We start from the raw sequence: 6,938 nt of genomic DNA, 5'->3' as shown, positions 1-6,938 counted from the left end.
GTTATCCTTAAGGTAACACGAGCATTTTCCTTATTAAGATCTCCAGTATTTATCTCACTTGACCTCCTGGCACCAATGGACTCAGATGAGCCTTCCCTCCTGGTCAGAACCCCCTCTGGTTTTCTCCTGGCTCTTGGGACACTCCTCAGACTCATTATTTTTCCCTTTTTAAAAATGTATTTATTATTATTATTATTTTAGACAGAGTCTAGCTCTGTCGCTCAGGCTGGAGTACAATGGCGCGATCTTGGCTCACCACAACCTCCACCTCCTGGGTTCAAGCGATTCTCCTGCCTCAGCCTCCTGAGTAGCTGAGATTACAGGCATGCGCCACCATGCCTGGCTAATTTTGTATTTTTAGTAGAGACGAGATTTCTCCATGTTGGTCAGGCTGGGCTTCAACTCCCGACCTCAGGTGATTCACCCACCTCGGCCTCCCAAAGTGCCGGGATTACAAGCGTGAGACACAGCGCCTGGCTTTTTTCACCTTTTTATCCCACCAATGTTGGTGTTTCTCTGGTTCATTCTCCACACTGCTCACAGGGGACGCTCATCTGCTCCATATGAGCTCCACCACCTAGGCTCCTGGCTCCCACAGTCCTTTCTGGTTCAATGTTTTGCTCTGCTCCAGACTCCAAAATCCGAAGGCTCATTGACCAGTCTGCTTTGCTGCCTTACTAGCCATCAGGCTCAGGATGTCCATGAGAAAGCCCAACTTCTTCCCCTCCCAAGGGTGTTTCTTCTTCTTCTTTTTTTTTTTTTTGAGATGGAGTCTCGCTCTGTCACCAAGCTGGAGTGCAGTGGCGTGATCTTGGCTCACTGCAACCTCTGCCTCCCGGGTTCAAGCAGTTCTCTAGCCTCAGCCTTCTGAGTAGCTGGGACTACAGGAGCATGGCACCACGCCCAGCTAATTTTTGTGTTTTTAGTAGAGATGGGGTTTCACCATATTGGCCAGGATGGTCTCGATCTCTTGACCTTGTGATCCACCTGCCTCAGCCTTCCAGAGTGCTGGGATTACAGGTGTGAGCCACTGTGCCCGGCCTGGGTGTTTCTTCTTTAGAGCGTCAATCTGGATAATGGAGCCAACACCCAATGATCTAGTATCCTCCCTCTTCTCCACAAGGGCAAGGGCTGGGTGTCTTGGTCCCACTATATCCCCCAGGCCAGCACAGATTCATAGCATGGCAGACCCTTGGCAAACATTTAATGGATGGGTGGATGGCTCCATTTACTTCCTGTCCACGAAGGTTTGCTGGCTTGATTAATGAAGGAGAGCATACTTGCTTGGAGTCCATTTTGCCTAATGGTTTCTCCCAGGATTGAGGTGACACTGACCCTGATCCAGGTAGTAACCCCTCAGGACCTCTGTTTGGGAAAGACGCCGCATTCCACTGCTTGTTCTGTAGTATCTGATTTAACAAAGGGCCTCTAGACCAGAAATCAAAAAGGCCTGTGGGGCCCACCCCTCCCAGCACAGGAGGAAAAGGAGACTGCGGTCTGCACTGGGGAATTATGAAATCCAAGCTGTGCTGTCTGATGTTAAGCCCCAGGTTGGGGGACAGACAGGTTTATTTGGTGACCAAGGGTGCAGCCAGTTCCGTTTTGCATCCACCTTGGCCCCACTCCTCTGTCTGATCAGTCCCTCCTGGAGACTGCTTTCCAAGAACTAATCAGCAGCACAGTCACTCACACCTGCAGTGAGGCAGCTCCACTCCCGTTCCTTTGCTGCCATCTATTTTTACACTGGCTTGTTTACCCCATGTGTTTTGGAAAACACAGACACATACACATACAACAGTAGTGCTGCCAAAATTCACACCTCCTTTCCCTCATAGGATTTTCCTTTGAAGGCTGGTGCTCTTGGAGAGCCAGCGGCTGCCTCTGGATTGGGCTGAAGGCTGAGTGAGGAGCCAGGGCATGGTGCTCTTTGCTGATATGTTTCCTCAACATTAGGTATCAAGACAGTGAAATACGGGGACCCATCTTGCTCTGGCATTTCATTGCTGGTAGACTTCCTTCTTCAGTTCATCTGTCTCCTGGGGGAGTCTTGTTCATAGGCGCCTGAGCTAGAGAGGCAGACCTTGCCTCAAAGACTTGGGGCTCCCTAAACCCATTGTTGCTTCCCTTCACCAAACTCTGGTAGCAACATGGCCTGAGGCCTGTCGCCGCTTTTGATCAGGCATAGAAGATGGAATGGGGCATTGGATCAGGAGCCAGGAATAGTCAAATCTTATCTCTGCAAACGAACTGTGCATGCCCTTGTTTCCCTAACAGCTTTTATTGCCATGAGGGTCTTTCTTCCACTGAGACGTGTTTGATCTCTCCTTAACTTTCTAGGTGGCCCTAGTTCTGCCTTGGGGTCCTTCAAGGACAATGGATCAGGGACCCTTCACATTTTTTCCCCAAACCAGAATTGGCTCTGTGAATTGTGAAAGTAAGTTCCTGGAATGTACAGGGCTGGAACTCAGGGAACAGCCTAGAAACATGCAGCAGTGGGGGGAATTCAAAAAAAGTATTAAAGTACTGACTTCATACAGACACCACTGTATATGTTTGCATACCTACACACACATGCACACACACACAGTATTAGAAATGTCCCCCAGTTTGCAAGCCCTCTGCACCTCGGGAGAGCCAAGCCATTATTGCCAAGCCCTGGTGTTCAGCACACAAATAACCATGTGACCATAACACAGCCTGCAGAGCCCAGTACTGGGTTTGCAACAGTCTGCAGAGATGGCCTGATGGCCCAGCCTTCAACACTTAAAAAAAAAAATAAAGTAAAAGTGGAAATTCACTTATAAAGCCCTAATGCCCAAGAGCCAGAAGAGCCAGAATGGTTCATTGTTTTACTTTGAAAATCTGAAATGATTTCCAACTATTTTTAAGGTAATGGAAACCAGTTTTGAAACAAAATCTCCTGCAGACACGCTCAATGTGTAAAATGCAGAAAAGTGAAGGGAATGGGTCCAAGGCTGAGATGAGGGATGTCAGCTCTGCCTTCCTTCAGCTTGTCTGGCAGGGTTAGGGGGTACTTTAGGGAATCTCTGGAGCACAGTTGGAAAACCATTGACCTAAGAGAATGAAGCCAGCCCACTTTCCCTAGGGGTCCACCCCAAGGTTCTGAATCCTGAGCCATGTGACTTCAGTATCACAGAAGCCAATGAAGAAGTAATATTTAGCTCTGTTTCTGATGAAAGGGGAGACCTGGACCCAAATCCCTGAGTGGACCACAGATGCTGAGGGAGCACTGGCCTGCTGGTGCTCACCCAGACAGAAACACGCAGAGCCCCGCCCAGCCTCTGCTCAAGGGTGGGGTTCTGACACCAGAGCCATTTCAGGACCCAGTGCCCTACCTCCCCTCCCTTTGTTCCCAGGGCAGGCACTGACCTGCTTCCTTGATAGGGAGAAGCCATCATCTCCTGTAGTCGTTGCCTGAATCCCAAATTGTCTTAGAAACTTTGCAGCCAGATTTATGAGGACTTCTGGAATTTTGGTATTTGCCTTGTTTTCTGATGCCGATCAAATAGAACCATTGTGTATCTTCCACTTGTGCCCGAGCCTTTTATAGGTAGACAATGTCTTTCTGGAGCCCTTGAGTTAGACACAGAAGAAAGAGGTTTGTGGTGGGGCATAATGTTAGGGGAAAGGTTGGCCTCAGGATGTTTGCATCAGTATGAGAGATCTATTGTGGATGTCTCGATAAAGTTTATCCAAGGAAACCCTCCACTCATTGCAATATTTCGTAGTCCTGGCCCTGTTTTGGCCCTGCTCATCACCAGGGCAATCCAGAGTGTTTGCAGGATGGAAACTGTTTGTCACCATGACAGACCCACAGTTTTCTGATCCAGGCCTCCTCCTATTTCCTTATGGTAGAAAGGTGACATTTCAGGGACCCCTTGAAAGCATCTAGGCTTTACCCAAAATCTTAGGGAAGTTTTTCTTTTTTTTTTTGTGGGGGGGATGGAATTTCTCCATATCCAGATGCAACAAACCAGAAATATACTCAAATTATGTAGACCCTACATGCCAACTTAGGGAACATGCCAACTAACAGAGCATAGGAGCGCTGGTCAGGCCTTGCTTCTTAATACAACAGAAAGTGCATTTTGACAGAGAGGTGAGGCCTTTCCTTTTGGGAGAGGGAGGATGGAGAAGAGTTCATTAGAACGACTTTACTCTAGATTCCTAGTAGTTATTCATTCAGAGAGCTCTGAGCAGCTTACCCTGGCCCAGTAAAAGGCAACCTTCACAGATATCTGGGGATATCAAGCAGGGGGGACTTTTAGTTTATGAGTGGGCACTATGTGACCCAAGGTACCAAGAACCAACAGAAGAAAACCAGGCCACCAGCTGGGAACACCAACATGGTGTGAAGGCCACAAGGACGTGCTCCCTCCTCCCATGGCTCTTGCTGAACCCTGAACCTTGTTGAGGATGTGGGTTGCTACGGTGATGGGAGGGGAACTAGCCTGGGTGAAAGTTACAATAGAGACAGAGACTTTTGACATCATGCAACCATTGTTCCCATTTCCTCCTTAGAGCCAGGCTTCAGGCCTTTACCCACACCATGTAGACCTCTGCCTTTACCGGTGCCCCTCCTCTTGGGAGGCAGGCACTGGGGGAGACTTGGACATCTCCTAGATGCTGAAGAGTCACGTCAGCAGTGATGAGGATACTCATTCCCACTGGAATACTGATCAGGAGGTGAAAGATGCAGGAGTCATCTCCCTTCTTATCCACAAGCTCATATGCTGTTTTAAATTATAGGCATTCATTATTTGAATGTATCTATACATTTTCCTTCCTCCCTCTCTCCTTCCCTCTCTCCATCTCCTCCCTCCCTTCCTTCCTTCCTTCTCTCCCTCCCTTCCTTCCTTCCTTCTCTCCCTCCCTCCCTTCCTTCCTTCTCTCCCTCCCTTCCTTCCTTCTCTCCCTCCCTTCTCTCCCTCCCTTCCTTCCTTCCTTCTCTCCCTCCCTCCCTCCCTCTCTTCTTCTTTTTCTTCTTCCTCTTCTCCTCCTCCTCCTTCTTCCTCCCCTCCCTCCCTTTCTTTCTTTCTTTCTTTCTCTTTCTTTCTTTCTTCTTTTTCTTTCTTTTCTTTCTTTTCTTTCTTTCTCTCTCTTTTTCTCTTTTTTTCTTCCCCCTTTCCCCACCTCTCTCTTTCCCTCTCTTCCTTCATACTTCTCTTTCCCCTCCAAAAAATATTTGTTGAGGACCTAATAAGGGTAAGGCTTTATCTCAAGTCCCCAGGATGCAGTGTTGAGTAAGTTTTGGACTCTGTTTGGAAGGAGTCTACAGTCTAGAGTGGAGGACTCTAATCGCACAATGATAATCCACTTTGAATTCTGCAGAGGAATTCACGTGCCACATGTGGCATGTGAGTAGAGAGGAAGGGACAAATAACTGGCCCTGGGGGAGTTAGGAGGGCCTCTGGGAGGAGCTGACCCTGAAGCTGCACCTTGAAGGAAGAGATTTCTAAGTAGAGATGTGGGGTAGGGGAGAGGATGCCTGGCAGAGGGCTTAGCACGTGCACAGAGGACAGACTGGATGAGTCCTGACTGCTTTTCTGCCATAGTCACCAGGGCTGACTGTGATGACAGACTTGGAGCCTCCCTGCCAGCCTCCTTTTCCTCCTCTGAGGATTTCCCTGTAATGGGGCCACTGTAACCTGCCCTCTGCAGTGGGTCCCTTGCCTTTCAGGCCTAATGAATTGTCCGTCTCCCTCATGTCTTGTATAGGGCTTGTCTTCAGGGTCTAGAGTGAAAGTGGGTCCTGGAGCTTGTAAGAGCATGATGCTAGTGGGGTAAACTTTCTCAAACAAAGATCCCATGGCTGGAATACAGCATTCCCAAGCAGGTAGAATGTTAAAAAGAACTTGGAGGAGGCAGAAAAATTCCAGATTTTTCTCTAAGTTATTTTTACCTCTGCAGGAGCTGATATCATCTTAGGGTGGCTGGGATCTTCCTTCCCGGCTAATCTTTTTAATTTTTTTTAATTAATATTTTTTGAGACAAAGTCTCACTCTGCTGCCCAGGCTGGAGAGCAGTGTCACGATCTTGGCTCACTGCTACCTCTGCCTTCCAGGTTCAAGCGATTCTCCTGTCTCAGCTTCCTGAGTAGCTGGGATTACAGGTGTGCGTCACCACGTGTGGGTAATTTTTGTATTTTCAGTAGAGATGAGGTTTCACCATGTTGGCCAGGCTGGTCTCAAACTCCCGACCTCAAGCAATCCGCCTGCCTTGGCCTCCCAAAATGCTGAGATTACAAGCTTAGAGGCTCCCTAAACGGCCGGTCTCAGGCCTTGGAGTCGTGATCCCAGGAGCTGAGATTTAGATGAGGTTAAGGTTAAGGCTGAGGCTAACAGGCAAGGCAGGCCTGTTTGACTTTATGTATGAGTTGCATCCAGAATTCAGGATTCTTGAGGTTTGTTGCAGGCACCAAAGAGTCTGGCTGTGGCCTGCTTGGAATGTCAGAGGATGTGATAAGAACTGGCAGAATCAAGGGCAAGGTTGTCTCCCTTGATAAGATTTCTGACAATTTCCCTCCCCTCCTCTCAGCCTTCTCTCCAGAAGAGGGCAGTCACAGGGTTGGGTTGGGAGGCAGATGGACTTTGTGGGAAGGGACTGGGGAAGTTGTAATATTGGTGCTCCTAATGTTTCTGAAAATGTCTTTCCTGGGGTGAGGTTTGAATCAGGACCTGACTCCCGAGGTGTGGGCCATGACACTTAGTGCAATTGCCCTTTTCTGAACCCACATCTTCCCAGGATGTGGAGCCCTGGCAGGGGTGGGGCTGAACAGGGCCTGGGGCCTGGCTACTATCCCTCTGACTGCCCATATGATAGGACGCCCCATCTAGGCTGATGCTTGTATGAAACTTCCTTCCCATTGTCGCCTCCTGCTTCCGCCCCATGAGCTCTCACACCCTCTGCTGTAGGAA

General features: G+C 48.8%; 1 pseudogene; it reads left to right on the top strand.

Annotated features, from left to right (window-relative positions):
* Positions 1 to 216: 216 nt before the first annotated feature.
* LOC134760404 (histone demethylase UTY-like) lies at positions 217 to 1,906 on the top strand (annotated as a pseudogene).
* The last annotated feature ends 5,032 nt before the right edge of the window (positions 1,907 to 6,938 follow it).

This window comes from Pongo abelii, chromosome 18, assembly GCF_028885655.2.
Source record: "Pongo abelii isolate AG06213 chromosome 18, NHGRI_mPonAbe1-v2.0_pri, whole genome shotgun sequence".
Taxonomy (NCBI): Eukaryota; Metazoa; Chordata; class Mammalia; order Primates; family Hominidae; genus Pongo; species Pongo abelii.
This window is presented reverse-complemented; position numbering and strand designations above follow the sequence as displayed.